Below are 18,713 nucleotides of genomic sequence, written 5' to 3'. Positions count from 1 at the left end.
AGATTTCCGATTCGGATGGACTTGAAGACGAACAAAAACTGTACACAAGCGAATGTATCACGAAACTAGTAACACACATTCGCCTGCGATGGATTGGTCTTGTAGCAAAGGCCATTTTCGAGCACACGATCTTGTTCTCTCTGCCCTGGAGAATAGAACAGGACACGAGGCTCTACTTGAGGTTTATATACGAAAGTACATAGAACGTAGGTGTCATAATACATAATACATGGGACATGACGTATACGAAAGTGTACGAAACACGTCGAGGACGCACAGACGTTCCGAAGGACGTTCTGGGAGCATCGCGACAGCGTGGAATTCGATTTGTCCTCTCGACCGATAGACGCGCGATGGTCATCGCGAGAGAAGCCAGATTGAAATCTCGTCTAGAATCGATGAGGTCCCGAGGTCACTTGGCCTATATAACGAATCATATCAATACCGAGCGGGGCACCAACAACGCCTAGAAAATCTCTTGTATTCTCGGAGCTTTTTTTCATCATTTATTCTCATCGGGATGTTACAGAAACTTACTGACAAAAATAAAACGAAAATTTTATTATCATTTTCACTGAGACAGTTGCTTGAGTCCTGTCAAAGTGGAGACTTAAATTTCTGTGATTGGTTTCGAGAACCAGACCAACAAACTTGCTTTGCCTCTTCGAATGCCACTCGAGACAAAAGGATTTGTCGTTGTAGCATCAATCGATTCCATCGCATTCGGTTCAATCGACAAACACCGAAGTATTGGATGTAAAAAAAAAATTACTCTGTTCGAAAATCTTTGACTCCCTCTGTCGATGTTTTGTTGCTTCAAAGCGAAAGTCCAGACGAAGAATAATAGTTGTGTGCATGCATTCTCATTCGTCGTGCACAATCTGAAGATGGAGAAACTCGGGCGAAAAGTTTATCCAGTCATTTAACGATTCATGGGGAAACAAAAGAATTCTCGCTGCCTCATGCACTTGTGCCCCTTACGAAATAGAGAACTTGTGACACGTAAATACACCCGCACATTTTCCAACACACTCGTTATTCTCGCCGCGTGGTTTAAGCGTTTTCGCCTCAGTTTATTATTAATTGCCCCTTCGCCTTGTCTCTCGCTACTTTCGTTTGAACTTTATTCTTCCTTTTCTTTCATTATCCTGGCGAACCTGTTATTTTACACCGTCATACACATCTTTCGGTTTTTTGTTATCTGCCTCTTCTATTTTATACCCTCCTTTGTATTCCCCCGTTAAATTTATTCTCAAAGGACAAAGACTGAGAAAGCAATAGCCCCGTTTCTGCACGTTTACGTTCAGACATCGATAATTGAGACAATTTATGAGAGAAAAGGACGAACAACCCTTTAAAATTAATATGTAAATAGAAAAACAAATTTATTTTTTCGAAGCAAGTATCAATTGGCTTCAAACAAATTCATTCCAATTAAAGCTTTACCCAACAATGAACCACTGAAAAAGCAATTTAAAAATTGTGCGTCGTTGTCAATAGTATACAAAAGGAAAGAATATTTCATGGCTATCGTTTCTCATCGTTTCAATCAAATTCGAATTTGAGTCAAATCCTTCTGATAAAATCACCCCAATTGATCATTCCAACGTAATAAAGTAACCAACAAATTTCGACGTTAAAAATTCATCAAAGTCTTCGATTTAATCACACTTTCATTATTGCCCATAAACAATAGTATCCGCAAGCGGAAATTCGAATCTCAGTGAACAAAAGCGATAAAGCATCAATCTTTTTTTCATCGATAGTACTCGAACTAAAATCAATATTCGTTCGAGTTGTATAAGCGTAAACGATATCCCGTTCGATTTGCACTCCGCGAGGCGGCGAGGCTGGGGGGCTGAATAATTCTCGCGCGTTTGATTGGCTCCTACGGATAATAGTTCGGTGATGATAAAAGAATGAAAGGGGAGAAACAAAATCGATAGGAGAGCTGTGACAGATCGAGATATCGTGACCGGAGAGAGAGAGAGAGAGAGAGAGAGAGGAAAAAATCTAGAGGGAGATGAAGAGGGGAATAAACGTTGGAATAATAACGGCCAGAACATTCGGAAATATATACGGAGATCGCATATGGTTGCCCGTTTACGCATTTATATGGGAAAATGGCTCCAAATGTATACACGGAGGCGTGTGCGTGTGTGTAAAAACGTGAAGGCACTTTGCTCAGTCTCGTTCTTCGTATAAATACCTTTCTCTTTCTCTCTCTCCCTCCAAGTCTCATTCGGAGAGCTTATGGGGCTTATATCACTCCTAGATCTCGACTAGAAACACATCCACAGGCTTTTGCCCCTTTTGTTCCTTTTATATACGTGCCTCACGTGGCGTGGTTGCACCTGACGCGAGCGTAATATCCTCGTGCTATACTTCACAGCTTTTCATGTCCGACTATACGATCACTCCTACCACTCGCTGTCTTTTCTTTTTCTCTCACTTTTCCTCTCTTCTACTAAGAAAAAAAAAAAAAAGAAGAAGAAAAAGAAGAAAAAAGGAAAACAAGCAGTCTTTGACTCTCGGTTCTCGTCAACGCGAACGATAACCCATCCCCGATATATAAATTCAACTCGTAATTTTAACATCCGTTCTACATCCACCATAAAACGAGCGTTGTGCTCCACGAGATATAGGATTCATGAAGAGAACATTCCCCTTATCCTACTCCGCTAGACATACGGCTTTGGCGACTCGGTCATTTTTTCTACGAAGAATCAAGCTAATGAGTCTCCGGGGACGTAGAAAAAGGTCGAAATGTTGCGAGCGTTTCCGCAGATTTTGAAAATCACGCTTTGCCATGAACGAACAATTCGTAAATGAGAGTTTACAGTTGATACGATTTTTCGGCACTGAGAATATTGTGTCGAATCATTTGTAATTATTCCGAAGCACAAAAGTCTTAGAATTTCTTTTTGCATTTACCGTATTCCGAGAATTTTTCCGAGGTATGGGGAAAAAACGTTCTTTTTCGTTCCATTCGCGATTCCACACCGTGCAAATTTTTTTTTCTCTTTTTTTTTTGCATTTCATGCGACAGTATCGAAAGCTGATAATACCGAGAGCGCCGATATTCATAACCACAACGCAACTACGCTGGAAAAGGGGGACAGGACGGATAACGATTGTATAGATTTTCGTAGCGACTTTTCGCATCGTTCGCTCGCACATTTCATCCCCATTGAAGATCCCTCACGAGGATAACCACCGGGAAGTGAACTATATGGCAATCGTGATACTCTCGGCGTTGCTGGTATGAGATTCATGATCGTCCTTGCGTTCTTTCCCGAACAATGCGCGGAGTATCGCAAATAACAAAAAAACGCACATTCATAAACCGTACAACTTTTGTATATATTTCAGTTGCAGAATATGAAAAGAGGAATTTCGTTCGATCATTTTACTTGATAAATGATTTTTTTTTCTCATTTTTATATGAAAGTATTTTTTAGACCGGTAAGAGCAAAAACTTGAATAAACATTTTTAAAAAAGTGATCGCATTCGGTGGATTAATGACTAATGATTCTGTTGGGTATGCTACAATTATCACCAATTCCACAAACTTTCCTCCATGACTTGGCACTTCAGAGGACGAGAAGGAATTCGCACTTTGCTCACGTCTGCGTTGAGTTCAAAACTTCTCGCGTGTTTAACTTGGGGAAAAAAACGAGGGGTTCCCCCGTCTACTTCTCAAACGAGTCAAACTGTTCACAAAGTAAATTTCCTGACACTGTTTTTTTTCGATTATCTTGACAGTGCGGAGAGTTCCTTTAAGCGTTTAATTGTCAATACGCTCGTGGCTTAACTCGAGTAAGAAATAGAGAAGTGCGCTTAACCTCGCGTTATATTACAAGGAACAGAACGTCGGTCCCTCCTATTTCACCTGAGGGAATAAAACTGTAAAACTATTTGCATGCTTCGACGTAGAGGCGTATAATTAATAAAAGGACACTCCAAGTTTCTCACACCCGTTGCAGTACATACATCTCGAACAGTTAATTAAGAAAAATTAATATTCAAAGAAAGCTTGCAGAATCGATGTAATTCGATTCGAATGAGTTCGAAAGTCGAATAAAACTGCAAGATTTTATATAATTTTCTGAACTTTCTCCGAAAAGCTTTATGCACTACCCTTGGATTGACCGATCACAAATAAGCTCCGTCAGCGGATGCAGGACGATGGGAATAATCCGCTGACCAAGCTTCCTCATAATCGGTCAAACCGCGTAGAAAAATTTCGCGTTTGAAATTCCCTTTTTCTTGGCCTCTTCCAAGGAAATTCATTTCCGAGTGCGAAATTTCATCTTGCACTCGTTAACGATCGTCGCTCGCCTCTCGTACTTGGATTTTCATAATTCTTGCGTCGATGTCCTATATTTTGTTAACGAATATGTTTATTCATGGCCACATGATTAGTACAGGGGCATTAGTTCAGTGTCGTGGAGCACACGAAAGAGATAACTCTCGCTTAATACTCACTCATAAATTCATTGGGTAAATTTACGAGGTCTGTATGCCTGGAGGATCGAACTTTCTGGCTAATCGTTAAATTGCTCTACTCATTGAACCATTATTAATAGAGCATCATCAATATTGCGTTGGGAATTTTAAAAAATCGTTTTTTCCTCCGTCACAAAGTTTTAAATCCATGTTCCTTCTACGCGAGACTATGGGCGATCATCCATTTTCCCTCCATTTAAGCCCTCTTTCTTCACGAAGCCCAGCAGCAACAGAGTTTCAAACCCATTTTCGACGTAGCGGACCAGGGACACCTGCATTCATCCCCCTCCATTCCCTTTATTTCTCGATGCAATTTCATTAGTCAACTGGCTCTTCAGTTTGCTCTGCTTTTAGTGGAAATAACATTTAATTAATCCGAGAACATGGCAGTAATCGGCTAATTGCCTAAATTTTTCACTGTACTTTGTTACCTCGAATTTCTTCAAGACTTCGTCAAAGTTGAATCAGCAGCTTTTTCTTTGGCGTTTTCAATATCAAGGAAAATTGTGACGATCGACCATTTGGAGGGAGCTGTTTATCCAAAAGCGATGCGTCCAGTTTATTCATTTATTTTTTAATAAAAGTTTGTAAAGAAAATTGCGTTGCTCTTTGCTTGAGGAATAAACGAACGGAAGTTTGTCGAGTGGATATTTTTCCTTGGAAGTTATAGTCCTCATTTCTTGTAGCAAAGAGCATTGTCCAGTTGAATAAACAGTTTGATTTTAATAATCAAGGTTTGTTTATCGAGGTCTAAATCTCAAGTCACAAACATTCAATAGTCAAATTGAATAAGAATTGAATTTATTGTTTTCTTAGAAAATATTTACTCGATGAACGTCGTAGGGTAAATATTGATGAGAAAATTTTGTGTTTATTACGAGTTTCGCCAGGGCAGGAAAGTATCGAGGCGTCTCGTGTAAGTTTCTCGAGAGGAGAAAGGCTCATGCGAGGAGAGAGAGAGAGAGAGAGAGAGGGGAGTGCCTGCGGGAGCAGGGGGAAAGAGGAAAAGAGCGAGAGTTCCCTTGAGTGGAGTTTGGGGTCGGAGTGTGCTTTGTTTGAAACTCTGCGAGGGCGAGAAATCCATAAAACAAGGTATAGTTCTCGAGTATGTATTTTCCGGCAAAGGCCACTCAGTGAACTCTCACGAAATGAGAAAAAAGAAGAAAAACGTTATGCAGGAAATTGTGGTGGAACTTCGTATCAATCTCATGATTATTAAATGCATTTTTGACAGCGCGAAGGACCATGGCGAGACTATTTAAAATACAAGATCGTTAATCTCTTTTCATCCACTGCGATTTTCCATTTTATTTTTCAAGCAAAGACAGACTCAGTGTTTTACAAAGAAGATATTTCGCGGGCGTATTGAATTGTAAAAAAATTCGAAACCCAATTTTGTGTAATTTCTACAAATCTAAATATTTTAATCCAATCTCCAGAGAGCTTTGCACGTGACTATTTCCGTTGGGATTCCTTCTGATTTACACAAAAAACCGAACCTGTCATAGCGATTTGAATCCAAATAGCCAGGACGCCCAGTCGAGGCCCACCAACGCGGCCAATGTGCAAAGCCAGGCACGTTATGGTTTTTCTTCTTTTGGAATAGCGGGGTTGAAACACGATGTAGCTTCTGGACATACGTACGTATATCGAGAGTAAAATGCAATTCCGCGGTGCTATTGAGATTGCGAGCTTTGCCGAGTTCTTTCTCTCATTCTTTCTCCCCTCCCACGCTCGGGGTCTCCCTCTTTGTTTTTTTCTCTCGTGACACAGACCGGCTGTGATGTTTGACTGGTGCGGAGGCGCGATTTTGCGGAGAGAAATATACAGAAGCGAGAGTGCAAGGACCGGAGACCGGGAATGTGAGAGAACGACTTTTAAAGTACATATTTGCAACAGTGGAGTGCTACCGCGGACCGAGGAAGCGGAGAAAACTTCGTACGAATCACCAAAGTATTTTCGCTCTTGTACCTTCTCCTTTTCTTACTTTCTCCTTCTCTCCCTCTCTCTGCCAACAAAATTTGTTCCCTCTGTCCAGAATTTTCGACGTGATGTGCCCACGGTACTTCGCCTCGGACTTCGTTTCGCCATATTCTTCTCCGAGCAGTTCATAGAGAGTAAAGAGCTTTTTGTCCAGCGCACGTCGTACTTTTCCTATTTTTTATTTCTCTCATCCGTCTTCTAGCTCGTTTCTCTTTATACTTTTTACCCCACACGTTTGTAGACGCAACGCTATTTATAGATATAAAGGACAGCGGGGTATGCACGTTTGGAGAAACGTTCAATTTTCGACGTGCCTCGCTTCAGGTACACTCTGTTTTTTCCAATTCCACCCCAGCCCTATACTGGATACAAATTCTATACACAACGATGTATACGTTAAGGGGATATTCCATAGAATATTTGCGGGCTGAAAAGCCCAAAGAAGCTCGATGTATTCGCGTTTCCTCTTCTTACAGACCATATGTTACATGTATATACGAGCATTCGCATGGAGCGGGACTGTTTTGATTCAAAAACATAAGGAATCTTGAATAAATAGAAGAAAACTCGGTTTCATTTGCTTCAACGAATTCCCATGTCGACGTTTAGAATACTTTCGTTTCTTCGATTCCATGCACTCCCTTCCGAATCGAGACTTCGTTTTTCTACCAAATATTATGTTCCTTGTGGAAAAACGTGTACGAATCTCCACGGATCGACAGGACTAAATTTTTGCTTCAACAAGTACACGCCCCACGGAGGACAGAGCGTCGAGGGCAAGCAGAGGAAACACGTTTCCTCATCTCAGGTGCGCGATGATGAAAACCAGACTCTCCACTCTGCAAAGTGCACTCTCCTCCTATCTCTTTCGCTCTTGAACTCATGTGCACAATTTCCAGTAGTCATAATACTTGTCGATCTCAATCTTACGCTCGATCTTGATTCTATTTCGATAACCAATGCCCTCTTCGAAATGCAGCAGAGGGAATCCGAACCAGAAACGTCGAAAATTACACTATGCTCGAGGAATTTTGTGTCGGATCGCGTCGAGCGAGCGAGAATAAGAGAGTCAAGGGAATGGAATTGACATGATTCTCAGAAAATATTACTCCACACATAAAACTTACGATTTTCTATTCATCGAAGCTGAATCCGAGCCGAATTAATCGGAAAGAAAACTCATGAAAAATTGAAAATTTTCATCGTTTATTTGAATACTTAAATTTTTTTTCATCTTTTTTTTGAGCATTGAAAGATTTATCTTAGCACTAGAAAGAGCAGTTTTCCCTACTGTTACGATGAACTTGAATCTTCATAAAGTCTTTTTTTCCCCATTATTTTTGATTGCCCAATGCAGTTGACTGCACTCCGACATTACGATTTCTTCAGGACCGCGTACAACCTGTTCCACGTCACTGTGCTAAATGTCTATTCATCTCTGGCTTTGTCCCAGCATCTCGTAAACGATATAGATCGTACACGAGAGCGGAGCAGAGAATCCGGAGATTTCTCGATTAATCATTCCGCTGACACGACAGACATTCGGCCCAAGATAATTAATCCACCGCCTCCAGAAGACTCGTCGAGGAGGACCGAGCAAGAGAAAGGGAGAGATAGAAGGAAAGCTCCTCCGTGTTAAGAGTCAACGTTGTACATATTCTGACTTCTCGAAAGCGATGTTACGTGTGAAAGCCGATTTTGCTGTAATCGCGCGTGGGTACGCTTGCGATCACATATCTCTATATACGTGACGCTCTCGTGGACTTTGGAGTTTCATAGACGAGCGAGCCCACAACATTCGAGGTAATTATCTTCGACCAAACGATTTTCTCATTCGCCTATAATCCCAGCAGACTAATTATAATCCGATAATTAGTTGCGTTTACGGTTTATTTTTCAGCCAACAAATCTGATCGGTTAATAATCGTAAATTCATTGAATATTGTTACATTTCGAAAATCTAGACAGGGAAGATTTAGAGACAAAACGAAGCGCAGCGGAGTAGTTCAAAGCATTTTTATATTCATCAAAAATGGGGATGTCCGAACGTTCGCTGACCGTTACTACTTGCTCGCATGCCTCAAGACGTACGTCTTGCACCTTCCTTTTACTTTGGCCTGATATACGACAACGAAAAATGTAGGCAGCACGTCCATAGTGTGGGACGTGAATCGCGATTTTTCTACTCCGAGTATTCGTTTAACTTTCATGTGTAACATTACAATTTGTCATTGCTAGGAAAGTTTAAAAGATTGTGAAGTCCTCCCCTTTTTTCATCGATTCCTCTCTGCCCTTTTCCCTCTATTGTTGGTGCTTTTTTCTCTATTCTGCTCCGCTTCACTTCAGTTTCGCATTTTTATCAAAAATCTCGTACTTTGTATTTTCAGTTTTTCTCTTCTGCCTCCCCTTTCTCATGTCTTATCGTCAATTTTCCCTTCGATTTCACCCACTTTTTTCTCCCTCCCTTTCGTAGAGCTCGATCTCTCCATCTCCGTATTTCTCCGCCCGTCGTTCCCTGCTCTCTATTTTTCTCCATATGTAAACATAAAAATCCGAGAAAGTCCGGTCGAGCTTTCGTACGTGTAGCTGACACTCGTGTCCCTATTCGGATTGCGCCGCGTACACTTTTCCGGCTTTGGCTCAAGGGTTTATTCCCCTTCAAGCGTCGGCATGCTGGCCAAACTGCCGGGCACGAGAGCGACGTTAAATCTCATGTGTTCACTCTTCCTCTCGTTGACGATGTTTATGCAAATATAAAAGCTCCTCAAAGCGTCCAGAGTGAGGGACTCCGGGAGACAAGGCTTTCGAGGACGAATAAAAAACTCGGATTCTCAGGAGGAATCCTCACTCCGAGCTACGAATAGGGAGACTCCGCGGAGGAGATAAAAAAAAATATAACTTGTTTGAATTACCGTGCTGGGATTCCTCGTTAAATTATATCCTCATATACTGACTACACATTCATTCGGCTCTCGTATTTGCCCTCTCTTTCTTTCTCATTACAAAGAGGTTTACCACACGTATGCCCGCTATAACTCCGCACGACCCTGCCGGAATTAACGACGTAATTTACGACGCCCTAATGTCATTCATATGCGTATTTTAATAATATACATATATATTATATAGATATACATATAAATTATTCGAAAAGTCCAGACTTTTAGTTCAGAGAGAGACTCGCTATCCTGGAGAACGAGCAGGCGACTCACAAAGATTTTTACACCGCGATTATTCAACGCAGTATTAAATGTGTCACCAACCTATGCGTTTATCGTATCTTTGAAGCATCAACGTTGAGTGAACCGTACGTTTGTGTCTCGCTTTAATCCAGCCCTCGTTCCAACGCGTAGCCTCAATTATTGACTTTTATTTTTTACCGACTCATAAATTCCGATTCCTTAGGGTCAAGCTTTACGTATGAATCATGAAAGATTAAACACAATTTTTTCTAGTGACCAATCCTCGCTCCAAAGTTCTCAGCTATGCGGTGAAAATTCGAGTTGGCACTGCGCAGCTTCGTTGAGCCTCGTTTGATTTCTGGAGTTCTGGATTGTTCCGATTAACCAACGACCTTTCGTGGGTTCTCGATCTTCATTCCTGCGGAGAACTGACGTTTCATATACTCTATTCGATTTTTCCCATGCGCACGCACCGAGGATAAAAGCTTTTTAAGCTCTTTTTCAACTAGGCACTGTGGAATATACGATTATAATGATACACGAGCTGTATTTGTGGAAGCGTTTTACCTCCGTTCCCTGCCCCCTCTCTCCCTGGCGTTGCTGGTAAAACGATCCATGTACGCAAGGGTCAAAGGGAGCGAGAAAAATAGCTTTCCTCTTTTATTTTTCAATCCTGCACTGAGGCCCGTGCCAACTTTCTAGAGCACGCAAACTCCCCGCCCTTTATTCCGCCACCACCGACCCCCCGGGTCAACCTCAGAACGGATTTTATTAAAATAGTTTTGGAAAAATTTTTCACGAGGTCAAAAAGCGAATGAGGCAGAGAGTAACGCAGCAGATGAGAGTTCACGAATTTTCTGTAATTCAGCCGCATGCGAGCTTTCCCAACTCAATACCTATCTGCACCATACATCTATACGTTCGATGTCCGTATATATAATTTAGAAAAGAAAAAAAAATTTAAGATGAGAAAAATCGATGGCCATAAATCAACGTGGCACACTCGACGCGAACTCGGCAAGCGTTTTTGAAGAAAATCTTCTCTCGATTCTTCCGAAGCTTTCCTACTTTTCCCACCTTTAGTATATATAAATCTATATATATTACGTACGAGGAATCTCACGAGTTTTGTGCGACGAGCGTACAAACGAGTTCGCAACTCATCTTAACCGCTTCAATCCAGCCGCTCTCCCCTGCTCCATCGAGCAAAGAAGTCGCACACTGCTAAACTTGGTCGTCCAACTCTTCCGTTTTCTCTCTTCTCGCATTCATTCTTTCTTCATCGTCTCTTTCGCTTTTTCCCTCCGTTCTTCCCCCCCTAAGCCTTTTCACTTCCTTTTTTTTTGCTATTCCTTTCCTCATCGAAACTTTCGTGAGAACGGGACGAAAGTTTTTGTCACCATTGTCGACGTAATTTGGAGATATCGACACCGGTTCAAGTTTCCCCGAGATTTCAAAACGATTTCTATTTTTTTTTTTTTTTCATTTCATTACCCCTGCAAATTTCATATTCGGACGATTTCGTGCCAACTTTTAACCGCCTTCGCGTTACGAAAAAAATTCATAATTTTTTTTTTTTTTTTTTTTTTTTCGTTTTTCCCTCACTTCAACGCAAATCCTGACTATTCTTTATTTGCCCTTGGCAATGTAGAAATTGTAGGGAATCGTTACTACGATACCGCGAGACCCTAAATATTCACCGATAATTTGACTTCTGCTTTCAGATTGAACAAATTCGTGTTTTTTCAATTTTAGTTGTCATGGAAAAGCCCATGTGTGCTTTTCTCTGTTTTTTTTTCTTTTTTTTTTCATCCGAGTGCAGCCGTGGAATATCGTATGGAGACCACCGTGTGTAGAGTGCACGCCGTCGCACACGAGCAAAAAGTGTCTGCAGCCGCACACGAACGTGTGCGTATATGAATGCGGCTATACATAGCTATAACGTAAGTTGGCTACTAATTTTCCGTACTCACCAGCGGGCTCGCGATCGATACGTTTTCCTGCTGTTTCTCCTCCACCTCTACCTCTCCACTCTTTCACTCTGGCCCCTTTCGTATTACGAGATTCTCTCCTCAAACAAAGCGACGGAAAAAATTAGCTTTTTTCTCTCCTATTTGCGGGCGGAATAACAAGCGTGGAATTTCATCTGAAAACAAACAATCAAGAGGAAGACATTATTCAATAATTAGCATAAGAGGAAAATGCGCTGTTGCAAAAATTCGAGAAAATTTTTCACACGCCTAAATCGAGCACTTTTTTTTCTCAATTTTCAACATATTTTAAAGGGGAGGAAATAAAAAAACGTTTTGAAAAAGATGGCGGTCTCTGAAACTTGGCTTTTTCTGTAGTGCGTTTGTGTGTGAGAGCGAATTCGTGGGGGTGACAATGAAGAGCCGAAAGTCCAATATTGCTGGCCACGTGCCGAGCTGCTCGTCCACTTTCAGTCTCATTTCAATCTCTCACGATCACTCGGTATTTTCGGACGGAGAAAATTCTTCATGAAAGAGAAGTATTATATGCCTTTAGGTATTGGAAACGTTGAAGCGTTTTGTGGAGGAGGTCTCGCCTCATATGTGAATTTTTTTCTCGGTTGGATCATTGTCAGGGGAATGAAGCTGGGAGGACGAAAGTAAGACTTATCATTTCTGGAATCAAGCCACCCTTCGTTATCCGACCTTGTGCTTCACTGCTCGTACTTACAATGTTGAAAAACATTCGAGAAAAAAAACTTTTCGTACACTTGCCACATGTAAGAGTGGCAAATTCTTTCCTCAGAGACTCTTACTAACTTTCGTTTAAAAATCTACGCGAAATTTGCCTACGAAATCTCACAACATTTTTTTACGAGACAATAAATTTTAGAAAATTTCCAAATGTACCAATCGATCGACTCAAACTCGCTATTCGAATCGTTAATTAGATAAATTTTCGAACGTCTTCAATTAAGGTAGATCATGCTCGAAGGATCGTATTTGTGTCTAAATTCGATCAATTTTTACTTCCTAATTAAAGATATAATCACTTTAAATTTATGTCAGAGTTATTAATTCGAAATTGTGAATAAATTTTTTCAACTCATCTTTTGGCGAATAAAATTACACTCCATTTATTAATCGGAGATCCATCACTGACTGAACCCAACATTTCATTCGTCCCTGGCTAAAATACTATTATAGTTTTTATGTAAAAAAGCGCAAAGGGAAGACACAACGAGAAATGGATTGAGAGAAAAAAATACTAATAAAAAGACAGGAATGGGCCAAGCCAAGAAGAAACAAAATACCGAAATAAGCAAATGCGAGGTTATACGAGTGCTCATTACCAATTTCGTTCAATCTTTAACGTAATATATATATTTATTCCTATAGTAAAACAATTGACTCGAATTTTTTCCCAAACCTTCATTATTATACTTCATCGTTATTGTGTACGTTTTTCATAAACTTCGTAAGAAGCGTTCATTCGTTATATGGAAAAATGAACGATTTTTTACGCATAGCCCCTAAAACCCTGTGTATTTTTCTTCATATTTAAACACGTTTATCTCAATAACCAATAAGACGAGCCCTTTAAAATTTGATATGCGTGTCAGTCGACTACTCATTTAAACTCTGTGTAAATTTCAAGACTTTATTAAGAAAATCGTTTCGTGCATGAACTACCTTAAGTTCCTTCGGAAATATATATTTATCGATAGTGCATTTTTGTTATCTGGGCTCTGAGAATTCGCGTCGATATGTTCAGTACAACGGTATAATTATACGTGTGAAGGAGTATAAATGGGTAAACTATTATTTATATTTACGTTCTGTGAATGCGCATATAAAGATCTACACTATAATCAACGATCCCCATTTAACACGTGGAATAAAAGAAGAGACATGTTTGTATGAGCCCGCAGGCAAGTTAAGCTCCGGTAATTAACTTTACCGCGTTACTAATTGAAATTCACGCATTCCATTCCGGCTCTGTTCTCTCATCGTCGGTTTTCCTTTTCTCCAACGGTTAATGTGTTCCCAACCTATTTCTCTTTCTCTACTTCGCCTTGCGTCCTCCCGACTTCTTGTTCTCTCGTAATATAGCAAGCAAATCTACGAGCAACACGACTGATCCCGTTGCCTTCTTTCCACTTCCCGACCGTCTAATTATAATTTGATTTATATGCTGTGCAGGTGAAAAAAATGGCTGCAGAATGCAGTGTATTTTCACTATTTTTTTATCCAATTTCAAATCTTCGTACACGAAAAGAAAAAAAATAGTAAAAATTACTATGCAGCCATGGTATTGGGGTTCTATATCGCCCATTTTGAAGGTTTTCACCAAAAATATTGTAATTTCCAAGTCAATTCTGAATGAAAATTTTTAAATTGCGTTTTTTTGCTGTGACAAAGGTTAAACTGTTCTATTTTTTCCTAACACAGGTCACCGAGGAAACGTTGTAAAATTTATGTTGACTCGATGATGAACCGTCAAGTAGAATTATTATGCCGTTTTGCTATACTTAGTACTGTTTTCACAATTGAAATTTACAGTTGAACATAGTAAAATTTGAGGAGCTCGAACACAAGCATCGATCATACGCCAAAGTGTTTAGAAATTTACTGTGGTAAATAAGAGAATTTCATTCGCGATTGTACGATAATATATCGGTATACGTGTGTACCGATCTATTTATTTTGACATCACTCATCAATTTTCATCGAGTCGCTTCACAAAAAATTACCATGTATGTTCGTAAGAATTAATAAATATTACCGATATAGAATCCTACTTCTATGGCACCATAGTAGTTTTTAGTGAAATTTTCTCTCCGTGTGAATGTGTTAATCAATCAGGAAAATTTCACAGATTAAACGAAAAATTATTGTAAGAAGCAATAAAATGGATTAATCATGGAAAGTTCAAAAATTATTACTACAATTTCCACGAGATTGCACGAGATTGAAAAATTCAAAGATTAGAACGACCGGATTAGAGCACTAAAAGGACTATTAATAAATTAATAAACCCACTCTACTCTGAAGCTGGACCAGTTAATCCTTCCAATCTTCCAGTTCCTCTAAGTCCCATAGGGCAAGTCGCACTTTCCCATTTCCCACTTTTTTTATTCGAAGCAACTCTTCGTTTCCGGAAGACTGAAGAGCTCCGGTGGTGTAAACGATTTCCCGTATCTGTCTCTATCCGTCCGAGTATCTTCGAGATCGTAATCTTTTTACGGACGAGTTCGAGTAAATGAAAAAAGTGTTAGTTTCCTCTTGAGCTCGTAATCTTCGTGACGAGGGTGGTCGCCTTCTCGACAGAAAATCTATTCCGCATTTAAACCGACAGATTTCAAAAGTTTGAGCAATCGATATTAATGCATAAGTAATCAAGCAACATCGGAGATATTTTTTTAAACCGATCTAACGATGTGCATTGATTTTAGGGAAACAAATCACGCGCTCGAGCGTTCCGGCTAAGGTTCAAGGGACTCCCCTTCCTTCAAATCTCATTCGAGAGTCAAAAAAATCTTATGAATAATTAAGGGATAAACGATGGCAAAAGTTCTCCCTCGTTCTTATACTTTCTTAGACATACTAAAGACTTTCCCTGCTCAACACCCATCAAACTCTTCAGGCTATTATTTTTATTTTCTCCCTTTTCTTCCCTTCATCTCCGTTTGGGGGTTCCTATAGAAACTCGTAAGTTTTCCCTAGCTGTAGAAAACCACCTTTTTTAATCCCCAACCTCTGAAAAGAACCTCCGCAAAATAGACTGCTTGTATCGATTGTTTATCCGAGGAATACCGAGTAACTCGGATCCGCTTGAGCATCCTTGAGCTTTTATTATTTCAATTTTTTCTTTCCCAACTGATTACCTGCTCGAACGTCGAAGCGCGATGCACCTAGAAAATAGTGAAATTTCCGTTGTTTCCTCGCATCGAAATGGCTACAAAAATGTTCACTGATTAAATTTCGGTTACGAATCGATAATACGCGGCAAAAGATTTGATGTAATTCTGTCAGGTACGAAGCAGGGGCTTGATTGCCAATCCGAATTCCGTTTCATCGAGTAAATCCCCCATTTTCGAAAAGTACAAACAAATGGCATTCGTATTATTCGATAAACGTAGCAGCTGAATTCGTGGAACCTTGTCTGGTCAATTGTTCCAGGTCTATTGATAAATCCGTAGCACGAACCGTTTCTCTCTCTCTCTCTCTCATTTCCCAGATTCAAATAATTAAATCGATTTGCATTTCCGACTCGAATTAAACCTGAATTCGGAGTACATATCTCGACGAAATATTTTCACAGCACAGGCAGCAATGAATGCGAAACTATAATGTTGCCCTCGATATGCACAGGAGCCTTCGAAATCCTTCCGTCAGGTTTTCCCCTCGAGTTCGACACCCATTTTTCGTATCTAGCATCACTGAATTATTCAAATGCCTGAAATATTTGAGTGCAGCGATAAATGCGTGGTAAAGCGTAAAAAAGCTGTATTTTTATGCACCCATACAGCCCTAAATGCGGATGTATAAAAACGTTTATTTTTATACGCCGTATACGTATAACTCGTACTCGAGATATATTCAAAAAGTGTAAGCAAGTGGTTGAGATTTCTGACAAAAAATGGAGGGCGTGAAAGAGCTTTCTGAAATAACAGGGGTGGCAACCAGCACCACAGTGCCAAAATGAAATGGGCGAGAAAATTTGGTCCGTTCACCCTTCCGTTCTTTCATCCGCTCGGTTTCTCGTTGTTGTTTTCGTTTTCTTTTTTTCTTTTTCCTTTTTGTCTCTTTTTTTCTTGTTTCGCTGAGAATGAATTACCCATCGTGGGGAAGTTTGTTCCATGGAAAGAAGGAAAGAAGGGAAAAAAGAAGCCTCGCAGTCTCGCACCTCCGAAATTATACAATTCCCGAGATTACTAGGACTCTTTTATTCCCTCGGTTTGTTTTTCATAGGAAATAACAGGAGACGAAACGCGTACTCGAGATGTGAACTCGAAGTATTCGCGAGGATAAAAAAATCTCATCTGCATTGGAAAAAATTCAGAGCTATCGATCATCGACGCCTACGCATAATATCAAATTCTCTCCTTCTCCTCCTCCACCTCCTCGTTCCTCTTTCTATTTCTGTCTTTCTCTCTTCTATCCCTTGGTCGACGGTTATAAATTATTCCTCGAGTGGAAGTTGCGCATCGCGAATAAATAATGTCATTCCTCATTGAAGCTCGTACGCGAGGAGAGGTCGTGAGAGCAAAAGAGCGAGACGGATGCAAACTCTCACATTTGCGAGAGGTGAACACGATAATTCCCCGAACAGACTACGAGCTCGTATCTCATGACGAAATTGCTGCCTCTAATATGTATAGACGCATAAGACTGGGTCAAAACGAGACACCCAAGTTAAATGGGACGCTCCGTTCCATTTTGCAGCATCATTTTTCAATATTTTATGCAATTTCCCTGCCCTCCCCCTTCCCAATCCTAACGAAAACGACCTCCAACAATGCATTCTTCGGAGCGGCCATTTTCTCCGGTCCAAAGAATCAAGGTGGTGAAAAAACGTAAAAAATTCCTCATCCCTTGCAAATTTCGAGGACCATTGTTTCTGCAGGATCCCAAAATCCTTCATCGCACAATAAAGAAACATCGGACGAGCACCGGGGTCACGGCAACAGTTAAACGTCCTCGCATACATCGACGTTATTGTGATTTCTATGCCATCGATCAAGCGCCGATTATAGAATGATGAGACGCTTAAATGCGCTCGCAAAGTCCGCTCTATCGATGACACGAACAATTTTCACGAAACGTTTTTTTACGTTGCTCCGTGTTATGGTTTCACCGTGATATCGCTGTATCCGAGGCTCTGCTCTCGGGATTCTCGTGAGCGAAACGGCTGTAAGAGTAGAACGTTAGTAATGGTGCTGGCGCTGCCAACTCGAGCCGATAAATCAATGTAAATTAGCTGAGAGTCGCGCGCGCTCGCGCTCTCGTCCAACGATCGGAATCGAATAATGTAACGGAACACCCCGTCCCCCTGAGTGTAGGGACCAAAGGGCTTCGTACGTCGAACAATCAGCTACTGGCAACGACACTGTACTGCGCATGTTAAATAGAATCGTGGTTATTAGCTACGTAGATGGAGAAGAAGAGAGAAAACATGATGAAGCAGAGGCGATGAGCGAGAGAGAGAGAGAGAGAGAGAGAGAGAGAAGATACACATTCTCTGCAAAAGAGGTTCGGCATATCTGTGCCACTCTATCCCATCCGATATTCATCGATATGGATATTAATTTCATCGAGTATTCGAGCCGGGCTGAAACAAAGCACTTCTGTCGCTGATCCACCGTCATTTGCTATCATTAGTTACACTCTGAATCACCACAATTCGAAACTTCATCGATTGAAACGTTCCAAACGAAAGTTTCGACATTTCTGTTGGTTTCAGGCACACACGTGTTATGGGCAATGGTTCCAAACGTTTTTTTTTTTATGAATCATTATTTATCTCGTTTTTTTTAGGAAGTTGGAAAGAAGATGAAAACAGCTGTTTTAATGCTGCTTTTCTGTGATAATGATCGGCTAGTTGCGACGTTTATACACCCTCATTGTCAAAACTGCCTTAAGAAGGCTTGCACTCTGATTCAAAATAAACAGCAACCAATCGATCGATCTTTGACTCTGGCTTGATGCCATGGTGACTGCGCTGGTCTATTGGAATAACGACGACGGTCAATTTGACAGCCGATATTCGTATGTTTATCTTCAATTATCGCGTTACAATACGAAAACGATCTGTAAAAACTATAACGCATTAAAAAAAATAATGAAAATATTCAATATTAATATTAATATTTTACCGGTTTATTTTTCCTCAATTTTGATTAACTGAACTTCGTTCCTTTGTGCTGGGGTAAATAAAATATCTAGAGTCGCGGTAGCGACTCTGAGACAAGTACATTTATGTATGACGAGTCGCTTCCAGAGAGTCTTTACAGGAGCGAGGATGTTTTTCAGCTGTTTTCGATAACTTTCGAAATCTATTTCTTG

The 18,713-nt window shown here is 40.5% G+C and overlaps 1 protein-coding gene across 3 annotated transcripts in view; it reads right to left on the bottom strand.

The window, feature by feature from the left end:
- Nucleotides 1-18,713, bottom strand: part of LOC122410222 (1-phosphatidylinositol 4,5-bisphosphate phosphodiesterase epsilon-1-like) — a 113,306-nt gene that overhangs the window by 77,440 nt on the left and 17,153 nt on the right. For all 3 annotated transcript variants that reach the window (XM_043418340.1, XM_043418343.1, XM_043418342.1), the window contains exon 2: nucleotides 11,649-11,821. The gene's annotated coding sequence lies outside the window, so the exon portion shown is untranslated. The remainder of the gene's footprint in view (nucleotides 1-11,648; nucleotides 11,822-18,713) is intronic.

This window comes from Venturia canescens, chromosome 4 (assembly GCF_019457755.1).
Source record: "Venturia canescens isolate UGA chromosome 4, ASM1945775v1, whole genome shotgun sequence".
In the NCBI taxonomy this organism is placed as follows: Eukaryota; Metazoa; Arthropoda; class Insecta; order Hymenoptera; family Ichneumonidae; genus Venturia; species Venturia canescens.
This window is presented reverse-complemented; position numbering and strand designations above follow the sequence as displayed.